This window comes from Lissotriton helveticus, chromosome 5_1 (genome assembly GCF_964261635.1).
Source record: "Lissotriton helveticus chromosome 5_1, aLisHel1.1, whole genome shotgun sequence".
In the NCBI taxonomy this organism is placed as follows: domain Eukaryota; kingdom Metazoa; phylum Chordata; class Amphibia; order Caudata; family Salamandridae; genus Lissotriton; species Lissotriton helveticus.
The window spans coordinates 997135083-997151813 of NC_136065.1; positions in this window are offsets into that span (position 1 = coordinate 997135083).

Sequence of the window (16731 nt, forward strand, 5' to 3'; positions counted from 1 at the left end):
GTCGGCCCCCAGCTCCTAGAGACCCTTACGGGTGATTGTTTGCGCTTTACAAATGTGGATTATTATTATAATTTTTTTTGTGTAACTGTGAACCCTATGTTCTAAACCTGCATTCACTTAACTATGCTCTAATGCTTACGCCACAGTTCTACGTAGTCAATCAAGAGCCACACGGGTGGCATCATTGCCAACTCACATGACACTACATCTCCCCCTCTGTTAATTAAAAAATGATAATTCTTTACAAATATATACAAAATCATAGCTCTTTAATGAGTCTTCATTGCACTTTGATCACACGTCCAAACTGTGTCGTCGGAAACTGCGGACTGGCAGTAAAAGTGTCCATGACCTGTACTGGTGATGTAGAAATAGCAGCAGTCGGAGGATCTTCACTTGTCCTTGCAGAACCAGTCTCTAAATTGACATCAGTGCCTGATGAGCAATGGGCCACAAGTCAGAAATGCAAGGAATCCCCCATAATAATAGACTTCACAGGACATTGGGCAGTCACCATGAGTCCTTTGCTGGTCAAAATATGAAATGATTCAACATCGAAAGGAGCATCAGACTTTCACTTTCTATGCTGATGAATAAGCACTCGATCTCCTCTAGTGAACGTAACACTTGTCTACATAAGGCCTTAACCCGTTGTGTGCTTCTGTCGGCCAATGGCCCTCGCACGCACTACCTCTGTAGTGCTGCGCACATCCGTTGGCTGACGCGACCCAGCCCACTCATCAAAGGTGCCGCACCGCGGCAGAATTGCCACCGCAGTAAAAGTGTTAATTTTCCTCTTACGATCCAAGTATTTTATGCCAGGTTTTTCCTCAGTATCTGGTCTTCCATTGGTCCATTGAGGTAACATGGTCATCATTGCTCTCCCAAACATCAAGGTTGCAGGGCTTTCACCTGTGATTGAGGGAGGGTCGGAGGTTAATCTCGAAGAATTGAATTTAAGACAGTCTTAAGGTTGAGCTTTTCTTGTACAGCACATTGGACAACTTTCTTAAGAGTGTTCATGAAACTTTCAACAAGGCCATTGGCCTGTGGTCAAAGAGGTATGCTCTTCTGATGCTTCACATTAAGATGACTGAGAAAGTCTCTGAATCCTTGACTGTAGAAAGGTGGGCTGTTGTTGGACTTTAAGAATAGCAGGAACCCCCCATGTCTTGGGGATGCTGTCTAATCTCTCAATGACTCATTCTTGAGTGATAGATGAGAGATCCTCTATTAATTGAAAATGTGGGTATTCATCAACAATCACCATTAGGTGATGTCGGTTTTCAAGAAGACCGAAGAAGTCAACGGCAATTCTTTTGCTATGACAGGCAGTTGCATAGAAGACAGACCTTCAATTCTCTTTCAACTCTCCCGTTGAGATGTGGAAACCAGACTGGGTCTTAGAGAGCTCATTTGATGACAACAATTCCACATTGTCCTTCATGGGCCACTTCAATTATCTGTTGTCGTAGACTCTCTGGAATGACAATGCTCAAACCTCTAAGAATAATACCTACCTGAGTAATGAACAGTTCATCATTGACCTTTTTACACTTCTGGTATTCACTGTTGCTGGTAAGAGGTTGAGAGTGCTGTTACCATGACTGATGTGTAATAATGTCCTTCAGTTTTAGCATGTCCCTATCTTGTCTAGTGGCAGTGACAATTTGTTCCTACAACATAGCAGCTGGGTTGGTTCAGCCATCTTAGAATGGGTGCTAAGGCACTGTAGATGCACTCATAAGAAGTAGTCGGCAGAGGTGTCATATTTCCATAGATGATGCACGATGGTGTAGCTGTATTCTTGCAATCGTAGACCCCAACGTTCAATGTGAGGAGGTATTTTTGTCTTTTGATTGCCAAAGATAATCAACAATGCTTGATGATCCATCACAAGCATGAAAGGCTTCCCATACAAGAATACGTGGAATTGTTCACAAGCCCACACCACTGCTAAACTTTCTTTTCCAGGTTGTGAATAGGCGCTTTCAGTTTGGGACACATTCATATCCGCATCATCAAGCAACTGACACACTTTGTCGTGCTCTATCTGGGTAGCATCTTGAAATAGCTCTGATGACACACCAAAACTTGGTTTTTTGTAACAGAGCAGACTAACATGGTAGAACAGGTTGTAATGTACCAGCAATTCTCATTGATATTCCAACTGATAATATCCTTTATTCTGATCATCAAGGTGAGAGAATACCTTTTCACTATTCAATTGTGTTATCATGTTGGCAAACTGCGGACCTGGATATCATTTCAATTGCTTTGTTCACTCAATGCATATCCACGCAGATGGGTGCAGCTCCTTGACTATCCTTTTTGGGTCCTACCACTATCGGAGAAACCCATGGGGTTGGACCAGTGGAACGCTCAATGATATTATGTTTGAATAGGGATTGAAGTTCTTTTTCAACAGCTTCCTGGAAGTGAAAGGCAATTCATCAGTGTCATTGAGCAATAGGATGGACGTCCTCATTAATGTGTAATTGGGCTTTCATAATCTTGAGATTTCCCAACCCATAAATAAACAACAGGAATTGGCTTACTATTTTGGGATGAACATTCATGTTATAGTTCAGATATCAGTCCCATATCAGCAGTTGTGCTGAAGCTGAGTAAACAGGCGCTTGACGCCGTGCCTTGAAGTACATGAATGGGTGCTTGCACTTTTGTTTTCTTATGTTTCATCTTTACTACAAACCTTGACATTATAGCAGTGTTGATGCTGTCCATTTTGTCTTTGCGACGTGACATACTTACTTTTTCTTTGGCCTTGCAAACGGTTACAAAATGGTTCTGCTTTCCACAACCTTTGCAGGTTTGCCCAATGGTGGGACATTTACTTTCGTGTGGAATTAAAATCCACACCTGAAGCATAATTTGTTTTTCTGTGAAGAATCCACTCTGTGTCCCTTGGCCTTATACTTGGAGCTACTTTTCACATTCATTACTGACTCACTCTGGGCACCTCTGGCCTCCATGTCAGCAGTTTGTCAATAAGCTTGCTCTTCAGCTCTATCAGCCATGAGTACTCATTCCAGACTAAGAGTTTTTCTGAGCATTCTTCGTCTGAAAAAATCTGACAAGTATCCGTCAATCACTCTGAGGTGTATAGCTTCCTCATTCATAAATTCGTTAAACTTACAGTGTTTGATGAGTGTATCCAGTCTCTCAACAAATTTGTCGATAGTCTCACTGGATTTCTGTAATTATTGACTGAAGATGTACCTTTTGTAATCTACATTTTGCATTGGATTGAAGTTGAGATTCAAGCCTGCTTTGATTTGACTGTATGTAATTTAATTGGCTTGCAGCATTTTCTTTATTACTTCTATTACACCTTCAGCAGCAAGATTCTTAAAGTATTTTATAATCTTCTCATTATCTGCTTCTTCAATTGCATCAATTAATTCATCAAACGTCTCTATCCAGGCAGTCCACCTGTCACTAATATTCTACTTTTTGACAGTATTGAATGGCAGTGGAGGTTTCAAGAAGGTGGCGGCATTGCAGCCATTTACAAGATCGGCTGAAACTGAGGGTGGAGTTCTTTCTGACACCGCTAGGACCTGCTTCATCCATACCACCACTAAAGTCCTGTTTCATGCTGGCCTCTGGGTCATCTTGGACAGCGCATGGAACCTTGCCCTCCCATTTGGTCTCCATGAGAGCCCTTTGGTTTCAAGAAACCGTGGGAGTTGTTCTGAGCCATCACCCAGCAGCTGTGGTGGTGTGCCACTTTGGGTATGGACAGCTCCGTAAGCCCAACCCCGGGTGCTTCTTCTGGGGTTATTACCCTAAGCGCTGTGACATAATGACTTTCATTGATCAGTTCTGCTAAGCAGATGACTGTTTCTTGTATTTGAATTTCGTTGCTTGTACGCCTCTCTTTGTGTTGCCTGACACCTGGTTGATCTCTGCGTCACAGTGCTTCTGTTTACAGCATTCTCACTGCATATGATGTATGGCTTTAGGTGTTGTAGTAGTGCAGTACTTCTCTTTGTGGCCTTCCCAGCAGGTTTTTGGCCAACGATGCATAAACGTCTTAGTGAAGCTTTCAGTATCTTCAAATGCTTTACATGGACTAGGGTTGCGCTTTGATCTCATGTATGCCAAATGTCAATTACGCCCTTCAACAAAGGCATATGTGGCATGCACAACAACTTTGCTAGACCATGTAAAACATTATCTTTGGGTTACTTATCCCCTATCTCGTCACCAGTTGTAGCATCCTCTCCAGCCCGGCTACTTGCCAGTGACTACACCACATTCAGAGCTTAGTATAACATGCCTTTATTCCTCTTCATGTAACCATGAACCCAACACTCTAAACCTACATTCACTATGTTACGCTCTAATGCTTACGTCACAGTTCTAAAGAGTCCATCAGGAGACACAAAGGTTCTGTCATTGCACACTTACACAACACTACAACTGGGAGACTAGATTTCTCAGCAAAAAATAGTTCTCTCTCCGCTGATAATATGATAGAAAAATGTGGTACATTAGATTTATGCTTCACAATTTATTTCATTATAAATACTGTGCAACGTTAATTGAGCTAACCAGGCTGGGCAGCATGTATTTGTTTTTGGACAACTAATGGCATGTTGTAATAATTTCAATCGCCCTGCTCTTACCCTACTCTCTCCTGAGTTCCACCCTGAAGTGACACTAAATTGCACACTACACCCTACACTCCGAAATCATTAAATGTACAAGAAATTACATGTGCAACAACTTTACATGGATAATCAAATGTCCATGTGCTATGAAGCAAGTGAATCCTGGGTAAAGTACGATCTGATAAAATGTAAGGACTTGAGCTAGGCTTAGATTTGTCTATGGACAGTTTGGGTCATATGTACTAGTACTAGGCTTGTTCAAGTGGTTCATGAAGGGTACACTATGAAACAGTGTAATGGAGGATATGGAAGGAAGAAATTAAAGCAGAAACTGTGAGAGAAATGTTTCATGCTCCTACATGGAATTTTGGTCTGACTGGTACAGAATAGGGAGGTGGTAGGTAGAAATGGGCATGGGGCAGCACATAATTTCTTCTCTTGATTACTTTCAATGGCAGAAAGGCTGAGGCAGAAACATAGTAAGATGGATAATTTAAAAAGAATTGGTATCCACACTTGGAAGCGAGGAAGGGGGAAAATCCTTTACAACGCAACTTTTACAACGCACTACCATTACGATGCAACTTTTACAATGCAAGTTATTACAACGCATTGCGTTGGAGGGCGCTCTAGGATAGGTAATAGTTTAATTTACTATCCAACACCTTCCCTACTATCAACGGGGACTGGAGTTGGAATAGTAAATTAAACTATTCACTTGCCAGCGCCCCCCTACGCAAGTCGTTGTAACGACTTGCGTTGTAAAACCTGCGTTGTAAAGGCATGCGTGGTAAAAGCATGCGTTGTCACTTCATACATCCGCGAGGAAGGAGTTCCTTAACAAATGCAGAAATTGTCACTGAGAAAGGAAAGGTACTTATCACTTGTCCCACTTGATCCCACTGAACGGTCCATGCCCTCCTCCACAGAGTGGTTGAGATTGTAGAAGCACAGTGAGGAGGTGGGGCAGACTGAAATCCCCAGCAGTGATAGCTGCAGGAGAGCCACCACCAATGCCAACAGTTTGTGCCTGGAGGTGCCTTTGAAACCAACACTGGTCTCCTGCAGCATGAGATGTGCAGCGAGGAAGTGGGGGCAGATCCATTCCTCAGCAGTGACTGCTGCAGGACAACCACCACCGACGCCACCAGTTCGCACCCGGAGGTGACTTTTAAGCCAACGCTGGTCTCTTGCAGTGTGGGACATGCAGCGAGAAGGTAGGGGCAGACTCCATTCCCCAGCAGTAACTGTGGCAGGACATCTAACACCACCAGTTCGCACATGGAGGCGCCTTTTAAACCAACACTTGTCTCCAGCAGCGCAGGACGCAGGTGGGTCACGTCCCTGTCTGAACTGGGCTAAGACGGGCTGAGAGGGGGGCTGTCTGCACCCAGCTGCAGCCTGCCAAGGCTGAGCTGGGCCACCCCTCCTTCATTTCTGATCTCAGGTCAAGCAGCAAAGGGTGAGTGACACACCTTCATAATAAATGTTTACCTTTCATTGAAAAATGCTTTTATCAGTTGGAATCTCTTAGATAAGGTTTTGGTGGGACTTTTGGACTTTAGAGGACCTTTATTGACTTTATAGCCTAATTACTCTTGACACCCTACTATCAGGGGGAAGAAAAATTGTCAAGAGAGACCTGTGTTATCTCCCATGCCCCCAAAATAACCTCCATTGACAAGATGCTTCAAAACGCGATAAGGGGTTGTGGCCACTGAGATCGAGCATAACAAGAGATGGATGTCATTGACTACTGACTTCCTGGGAGGTATGACTGGTCCGCATATCTCTCCATCTAGCCCTGATAGGCCCACCGAGGAGGAGGATCTAATGGTACAAATTCATGTTGCAGGTTCTCAAGAGGAGCATATTAGTCCCCACATACAGAGCAGGCCTGCTAGGGGAGCTGCTAAAAAGGATCCCGTCCCATGCCGGCTACTGAATAATAAAAGTGAAGGTGGACCCAGGGAGGCCAACACACTACCTAGTCTTTCAACAAGTATGAATGTTGATGCGCAACCTCCATGGTTGGAAACATTCACTAAGGTTATTTTGGAGTAGGTTAAAATTATCATCTGTGAAGAATTGAGTTCCTTCTCCACGCAAACTTAATCTATTGAAACCTGCATCATTGGGAGACTAATCATACACAATGTGGTGGATTAAATGGTTGCATGGATGTAGAATGTCAGACTGATCAAGCTTTAATTGCTGAGCCTGTGGGGCCGTGTCACTCTGTGGAAAATGACAATGTATATGTACATAAGCGGCGTTCATTTGTGTTCACCACAGCCACTGTTGAAAGTAAAGCGAAAATCACGAAGCAGTGGCCACGCCATCTTGTCCCTTTTAGGCCCCATCACGAACGTAGGTGGCAGCCATTTTGTGTGTCATGACCTCTCTGCCCACTGCCAATAGCCTGTGCGTCTCTCCCCCTCACTCCCCAGCCTCGCAAGCATTCCCCCGCGCCTCGACAGCCCCCGGTCTCTCCTGCTTGGGCCATAAACGCACCTCTAACGCGACCCTGTCTCCGAGCCATATCCCGTGCTGAACCCCCTCGCTCTTTCATCCCATTCATGGAACACCCCCTTTCTGACAACCCCTTCCTCCCTGCCCGATTGTCCAGCCTCATCCTAGGCCATCACCTAGCCCAACAGATGCAGTTTATTGCCCCCTACAGTAGGACCTCGCCTCACATCAAAGGAGCGGTGGTTAATCAATACCCTCACACCTCCAGATCCGACCGATCCCCCACTTTCCCATTCCCAGCGGAATGTCCAGCTGCGCGACAACCACCACATGCTGAGATTGGGGTGGGAACTCTACTGTAGATGTGTGTGGGAACGGGCCTGGACCTGGGATTCCGGGGATGCCTTTCCGTACTTTAAAGTATTGACAAGAACATGTTTCATACAATAAAGCCATAAACCTGTGTATAAGAGGCCAGGCCTCAGAGATGCGGTTAGAGCACCTCTTGAAGACATTGTGTGCGTGTCCGAAATGACAGGCTCTCCTCATGAGAAATAAAAATCTGTTCTTGCATTCCCGCTTCCAGCGCCCGTCTCTTTATTTGATAACTGACCAAAATGGGAACTAAGAGGCGTCTTGTGCCAGCAGCCTGGGCATCGGTTGTAATTTGGGCTGTTTTTCCTCAACTCTACCATTAAGGAAGGGTCTATTAACAACACTGGTGACAGGGCTGGGTCAAGATCAGAGGATGTGCAATTGAGGCTGCCCTTGCCTACAGGTACTGCTACCAGCAAAGCAGAGGGAGAGCCCCAGCAGGTCACCAGGGGTGTTGCTGTGAAATTACCCATTATTAATTTGCCCCCAGCATCATGCTACTATGTTGTGGTTTTAACTGGAGTTCCGGAACTGAACAGTAACCAGAAAGAATCGCCAGAGGACCTTAAAAACAAATGTCTACATTGGCTCTCGAGGCACAGGTGTTTTCCCCCTACCAGAGTTGGGGGTATCATTTTAATACATATGTTCTGCTGGATTGGGGAAGGCCCCAAAGACAAACATTGGAACCGCATCATTACTAAATTCAGGGACCCAAAGCTGGTACAGGATTTATTATCAAGGGATCGATCTATACAGCCTCAGAATTCAGCAATGTTGATTGTCCCGCTGGGTTATTTTTATGGACCCTCCTTAGGTATGCGTACATTTTTCTCCTCAAAACACCTCAATTCTTATCCCTATGTCGGCCCACCAACTTCCTCAGATATCAGACCCTCGCATCTATGCCATACCTGTATACAACAGATTGAGGTCTTAGATAGGGTGGAATGACTCCCTGAGCCTGGGGAGTCTGTGACTCTTGGACAGCCGGTTTGGTCTCATGGAGTCTCTAGTGCCCCCAGCAGTGTGTGCCACCAAAGTCGGGCTGAACAGGGTGAAGCTTTGACTTGGGATCGGTTGGTCTGCACTGCAGGTAGAGATGGGCTAGAAGGAATCGCTCATGTAGACCCCGAAGTTCCTTGTCATGATAATGAGGGTCGTTTGAGCTTAGAGAGGGGAGAGAGGAGGAGGATGGTGGTTAATAGAGCTGGAGTGAAACAGGAGTTATGTCCCTAAAACCAATAACACAGGACGTCTGCCTGTGGAGCGAAAGCAAGAGTCCTAAGTGGACAAGGCCTTGTTAGATATCAACATCCAGTCAAATATCATCAAGGTAATGAAAAGAAGAAGAAACACAGGTATGATGTGGAGCTCTTCTTTAATCTTCCCAATAGATCTCTGTCTCGGCAGCAACTGCCATCTTCCACACCCCACACTCCAAATACGAATGCCCACAGATGCCACGAGCGGTGGACCACGCGGCACACATCTTAACACATCCCCTTTCCCACATTTCAAACAAAGAAATACAATCTAACCACCCCACCCCAAAGAAAAAAACAAAGGGGACAGAGGAAAAAAAAAACAAGCAAAGACATGAAAAAAAAACGACAAATGATCATTCAAAATGTAACAAAATCTCGATACTTGGCAGGAACAGAAATAGTTCTAGAAGACCTCCGCTGAGGAACAATACAGTTATCAGTAGTCCTCACGCTCACACTGGGAGAAATTTGTTCTTTACAAATTCCACTTTAGACTTGGGTACAATGGAAATGCAAGACTTATTCCAAATCTTCCCATTATCGAGCACCACAACATGATCCTTCACCTCTTTGACTCTTACAGGAGGAGAAAATTTAGCATGACCTTTGCGTATGAGTATGGGTTTCTTGATTCTCACCCAATCACCTTGACATACCGGAGATGTTCTAATATTACTACGTGCATATTTTGCTTGGGCTGCAGCCCTAACATCAGCCACTCTTCCAATCTTACCAACATCAATCTCTTTCCTCAACATCCAATCCTTATTAAGTCTGGAACCTGCAACCCTACCCCTAAGCAAAGTGAATGGTGACACACCCGTACTGGAATGAGGAGTAACCCTCGTAGCCCACAACATGTCCGAAATTACTTGCTTCCAATGTAACCCATTTATAGAAGCCAATTGTAATTGATCTTTAATAACACGATTCAGGCGCTCAACCAAACCATTGCTACATGGATGATATAAAGAGGTAAGTACATGTTTAATACCATGCTTCTTAAAATAATCCTCCATTTCACCTGAAACCAACTGGGTACCATTGTCCGATACTAATTCCTCCGGGAACCCCTCTCTCAGAAAAACATCCATGAAGAAATTAATTACCGTGCAGAATTAATACCATAAACAAATTTAACCTCCGGCCATTTTGACATGTAGTCAATTAAGACTAAAGCATACTTGGGGGTACTACCCAAATCATAAAATGGACCTGCCACATCGAACGACAATTTGCACCAGGGTACCTCTTTAACAGAGATAGGATTCACAGCAGACGGACAAGTAACTTGAGTCTTGTCGCTCAAAACACAGGCCCCACAATCACGCAGACAGTGTTCAATTGCCCGATCCACACCAGCCCACCAAAAATCTTCAAGCACTCTACGTTTCATAGCACGGATACCCAAATGACCAACATGAGCTAAATCCAGAACAGTTTTACAAAGTGACTTGGGCACCACCAACAAACCCCCTCTGCGTAAAATACCATCCACCAAAGACAACTCATCACTAACCCTACTGAATGGAACCAACTCTACAGACAAAGACTTTTCACAAGGCCATCCACTGGTTACAAAGTCAATCACTTTACACAAATCAACATCCTCAGAAATTGCACGTCTCCAATCAACCTCAGACAAAGAAGCGTCAGTCTCAGACACAGAACTAACAGCACACACCATCTCCAACTGGTCATACACCTGCTCCAAACCGTAGTGAGAAAGGGGTAACCTCGACAGACAATCAGCTACACTGTTCTTTACCCCAGGTACATACTCTAAATGGTAATTGAACTCAGCCAGTCTGTACTGCCACTTCGCTGTGCGAGGTGTAGCTCTTCCACCACCGTTAGTTGTGAAGAGATCCACCAAAGGTTTGTGGTCAGTTTTGAGTAATATATGATTACCCCACAAAAAAATTCTAAAATATTGTACACCCCACCATAAGGCCAAGGCTTCCTTTTCAATAGTCGAATAGGTACTTTCAGCACCACGAAGAGTTCTGGAAGCAAAAGCTATTACCTCCTCTCTATTATCAGATCTCCTTTGCATTAAAACCGCTCCCAGGCCAACGTTACTGGCATCTGTAATGACGATGCATTGACCATTGAGATCAAACAACTTGAGTGGATGTGCCTGCACAATTACTTCTTTCAAAGAGCTAAAATCATTGGCACACTGCTCAGACCAATCATACCTTGCATTCTTCTTCAGCAAATTACGTAAACACATAGTTCTGTCAGAAAAATTTGGAACAAATTTTGCGTAATACTCAACTAGTCCTAAAAAAGAACGTAATTGGTCTTTGTTCTGCGGTTCAGGTGCATTGCGAATGGCATCCAACAGTTTCATTTTAGGTTCCACACCCTTGGCCGAAATATGGTAACCTAAATAATCTACGCCGTCCCTGAGAAAGCTGCATTTATCCTTCCTTAAAGTCAAACCATAAGATTTTACAATATCCAAAACAGTCTTGACCCTCTCATTATGTTCAAGAATAGACCTCCCATGTATAAGAATATCGTCCTGAAAGAAAACGATAAGACGCTGAAACACAGCAGAAGCCGACGCTAGTCCGAGCGGCATCCTCAGATAATGAAATGCCCCCTCAGGAGTCACAAATGACCTGATATGTCTAGACTCTTTGCATAATTCAACTTGGTGGTACGCTGAAAATATGTCAAGAGTAGAGAAATACTTTGCCCCCTACCAAAGTAGACAACATCTCATTTATATTGGGCAAGAGCTGACGATCTATCCAAATGCAGGAGTTCAAGTCGCGCAAATCCACACACATCCTATGGGAATTATCGGGCTTGCGTGCCAAAACTATGGGAGATAACCACTTCGACCCCTCAATAGGCTCGATAACACCCAAGGCACACAATCTCTCAAGTTCACACTTCAACTCATTACGCATACTAAGAGGTACCTTGCGAACCTTGTGTGCAATCGGCTTAGCACCCTCTTTTAAAACAATACGATGTTGGAAGCCCTTTAGTTTGCCCAGCCAATCACTAAAAACATCAGGATGCTTCTGAACCCAATCACTTTCACCCAAAGCACACACAGAATTCACAGGCTCAGCATCCGAAAGAGAAGCATAATATTGCTTTGCTCACCCCTAGATAAAACCATATTAGGATGATTAGGGTCAAGAATGATTCTAATCTCCCCTTGTTCATGCCAACCCAATAAATTAACACCATCCTCAACGACATAAATCATACATAATGTGCATTCTCCTTTGAAATCGAGCTTGGCTTTGAATTTGCCGAAAACTTCTACTCTTTTACCCCCATAAGCAAACATCTTGATTGATGATGGTGCCAAAGAGATTTCACCCAGAACCACGAAGTCTGCAACATTAATTAAGGTGAAGGGAGACCCTGAATCAGCAAGAAATTTGGTGGGCTTATCATTAAGATTGATATCACACATAGGAGATTTTCTCCTCTGGGATTCATCAAGGGATGCAATTACCACTATACCCTCAGCCTCCATGGGAGAAGCCGATAACATCAACAACTCATAACAGGTGTCATCGTCATCACATTCCACATTATGCTCCTCTATATTCTTTACAGTATGTGCAGATCCTTTTTGTACAACAGAAACCTTACACATACGCGCAAGATGACCCTTTTTTCCACATTTGAAGCAGGATTGATTAGCAGCAAAACAAAATTTGAAATTTCCCAGATGTGACCTACTGCCACATCGATAACATGACAAGCCTTGAGCATCATTTTTTGATTTGGAGACTGAAGGCGGGGAAACACCTGTGTTCGTAATCTTGGAAAACTTTGAAGGCTTGGGAGTGAGTACATTGATCTCTGTTACAGTAGAAGATGTAGATGCAGGAGCAGTAACAGGTGTACTCATCTCTTTCATACAGAACTGTGAATGTTCAACAGATTTAGCCAGAGTCAAAGCAGTCTCCAAATCAGGATCATCGGACGACAAAAGCTTCTCTCGCACTTTCTTGTCACATGTGCGTTCAATCAACTGATCACGGATGACCTCATCTCTGAACTCTCTGTAGTTGCAGTTCACTGCTAAAATCCTTAAAGCTGCGACAAAGTCATCGATTGACTCTCCAGGCATCTGTGCACGTTGCAAGAATTTATGACGTTCCAAAACAATGTTGCGTTTAGGATTAAACCTCTTATCAAGCGTTCTTATTAACGAAGCATATTCATCAATGACCAATGAATCACTATCTTCACGTGAATTGTTGAGTATTCTCCCTTCCTCCAGAGGCAGCGTTTCTAGAATGGATCTGCATTCAACCCCCAGATTGTACACAAGAAGTGCTTTCTTCTTTTTCAAAGTGAATATATCACCATCAATTGCATCAATGTAAGCCTCAAAAGTGGCTATCCATTGCTTCCAAATCATGGGAGGAGGACCAGGAGATTGCAAAAAGGGAGGTGGTGACGCTACTTTCTCCATTTGTGTGGGTGAGTTGCTGCCCCCAAGCGAATAAAATAAATAAACAGCTTAAGTGAATCACAACACTTTAAAATAATTTTAAAATGCCAAAAGTACCAGAAATTCCAAATGACAGTTTTCCCGTTGTGTGCAATGTAATACAGTCAGCATTCAATTCAAGATGTTTTTAGAAAGAAAAAAAACCTAAAATGTCTTTATTCCTTGAACTCCTTAAGACGTCTCTTCAGCGCGTATAGATAGAAATGCCCAAACACACACCACGAGGACAAAATGGTAATGACTTTACCCTTTAAATGTCAAATCCATTAAAACCGCTCTTCAGCGTGTGAACGTGTGTCCTGTAGCATTGATATCAGGGCTCCATGAAAACAGATAGTGACGTGGTACGCACGCTGACAAAACGCACGCACTGTGGCAGGCTCGCGCTCAGGCTTGCGCTGAAGGTTTGTGCTCAGGCTCGCGCTGAAGGCTCGTAGAGACTCGCGAAGAAGGCGTTGGCACAGTAGGACAAAATTACAAAACACAGCAAATCAGAGTAAATCCTCGCCAGAGGAACTTACTGCTCAAAGACACAGACAGGGAAAGTCTAGAAACGCGTCCATCGGCAAAATCGGAGACGTTTTATGCCTGGACGTTGCAGTTGCCTCGCCGTGAAGTAGAGATGATTCCAGGGTGTCCAGCAACGCCAGTGAGAGCAGGCACCACTGGGAGTCTTCGTCGTCGCCAATGAAAAGAAGAAGAAACACAGGTATGATGTGGAGCTCTTCTTTAATCTTCCCAATAGATCTCTGTCTCGGCAGCAACTGCCGTCTTCCACACCCTACACTCCAAATACGAATGCCCTCAGATGCCACGAGCGGTGGACCACGCCGCACACATCTTAACAGGTAGCCTGCTGGAATGCAGCAGGCCTAAGAAACAAGCTGGGCCACAGTGACTGGTGGTCATTTATAGATAACTATGATCTGGTGTTAATTCAGGTAACATGGTCTAAAAAGGAGATAAGGTGTACTGGCTATGTGCACTTCAACAAGCCTGCTGTCACTGGAGTGAGGGGTAGACCCACGGGGTTCTGACCACCTGGATTGCTATCCATTTAGTCCGTTTGGCAAGGGAGATTCAGACGGGTCCCCTAACTTATTGTGTGCTTTGCTGGAATTTACCTCTGCAATAACCCTAGTTTTCGACAATGTATATTGAAGATTAGTCAGCACTGGCCAAGAATCCCCAGCAGTGGAGTAACTATCATCCCTCCTATCCACCATACCAGGGCATGTTTTCAAGATTATTCAGGGTGATTCTAATTGCCAATTTGAGGCACTGGGTATTAGACAGAGTGATATTTTAGAGGAAGAAGATAGACAGTGGGCTATACCAGCCTTAACAATACCTCTCTATAGAAGTGGTCCTCTATAGCTCTACAAATTTATGCTTTCACACTAAATCACTCAATAAGGGCTTGTAATGGGCAAACACAGTCAGACAAACATGGCTATCCCACGTTTAATGGGGTTGGGTCTCAGTCCCTAATTGATTATGTCTTTGTGGATAACAAACTGTGGTCTTCGGTTTTGATTTTGCCATCTTACCCCATCATGATAGTGACCACAATTTTTTTTTACACTAGACCCGTTACTTCAAGATGGGAGTAAGCAAGAGAAGTGTATGGATCCACTTGAACCTAGTTTTAGTCCGTCAACATCTTAGAGACGCATCCATTGGGCTAACATTCAGGAATCCCCCTATTCACGGTGGGCGTGTGCGGAGGACGGCCGGGGCTGTCTGAACCCCACCCACTCATTACTTCACCTGCACCGCGGGGGAATGTGCACAGCGCGCAAGGGGTCAAATATAAAGACTCAAGGGTTTTTGAAATATAGTTAAATTTGGTAACAGGAAAAGGAGAAACAGTTTAGAGTGAAACATAGTGCCCAAAGTTTGGAATGAAAATTTTCGCTCCTTCTATGATGTGCAGGACTTTCATGATGAAGGGTGGTCACAAATGTAGATCGACTATCAACTGGCAGGAATCTGGCTGATGTAAAGGGCACTGAGGATTTCCCCACTATTTCCCCTGAGGAAATATGCAGAGCTATATCCAAAATAGCTCCTCACAAGGTGCCCAGGATCGACAAGATACCTGGGGATGTGTATCTCTCAGAACCTGTTGTTTGGGGCCCCTATTTGTTAGTTATCTTTAATGCCATACTCGGGGGCATGCTCATCCCTGAGTCCTGGGTCTTTACAGAAATAATTCCTGTGTATAAGAAAGGTTCTCCCCTTCTACAGTGGAACTACTGGCCCATCAGCCTTTTAGATGTGCTGCAGATGCTCTTCCCAAGGGTTATCTTAGAACAGATCCAAGATTCGATAGAGGACCACGATGCCATTAGCACCTTACAAGCAGGCTTTAGAAATTGAACTTCCACCATTGATCAGGTATTTTGTCTCTAACTCCTTTATTGAAAAACGGTGGTGCTGGAGTGTGGCAGCTTGTATCTAATCTTTGGTGATCTAAAATCTGCTTTTGATTTAGTTCCTAGGTCTAAACTCTGGTCTGTCCTGACTAATATGGGGTTTCCCAATTATCTTTGCAATATCATTAGGAGGTTGCATAAGAACATCTATGCACAGATCTATTGCGGAAAATTAGGGGAGATCGCTGAACCATTTGCGGTGACTAGGGGTGTATGTCAGGGCTGTGTGTTGGCTCCCACCCTATCCTGTTTGTACATCAATGGGCTTGTGGACACTCTGAATGGGATTAGAGACCACAATACTGCCATGGGTTGTTCCACTAAAACTCCAGCCTTGATTTTCACCGACGACACCATCCTTCTATCAAAATCACCCATATTAATCCTGTGCATTCCACAAGACCTAATCCTCTGCTGAATGGAATCCCATTGAAGAGGGTCACCATCTTTGAGTATTTGGGGCTCACACTCAACGAGAATATGGATTGGTCTTTTCATATTGGTACACAGAGGTTGAAGCTAACGGAGAGGACAGGTGGCCTGGCCAAGGTTCACAGGACCTCCTTTCCAGGCTCATCAGTCGTTTGATGGAAATTTATAAAACACAATCCCTGGGAGCAATTACCTACAGGGCAGAGGTATGAGGCACAAATCTGTTATAGACATTGTGTTGATAGAAAAATAATTATATTAGGGCACTAGTGAATCTTTCTTCCAGTACCCCCGATCCCTTTCCGACTAGATCTAGGGCTGAGATCCATTTAGGAGGCTATCAGCCTAAGGCCTCTCATCTTTTGGAGGAGAATCTGGTCTACCCTAGAGCTGACCCCCTGTAGACAAGCATTAGAAGAATTTTTGGTGAGACCAGGGGCTAAATGTTTACTGTGTTTTTTCTATCTGAGGGATACTCTTCCAAGCATAGGACAAACATCCCTATGGGAAGAACCTCTAGCAACCTCTCTGGTAATAACCAGAAAGAAACTTGTGGACTGTTTTCGGACCTCCAGTTTCTCTCCTCTTTTGATGACTACAACCTTGGGCAT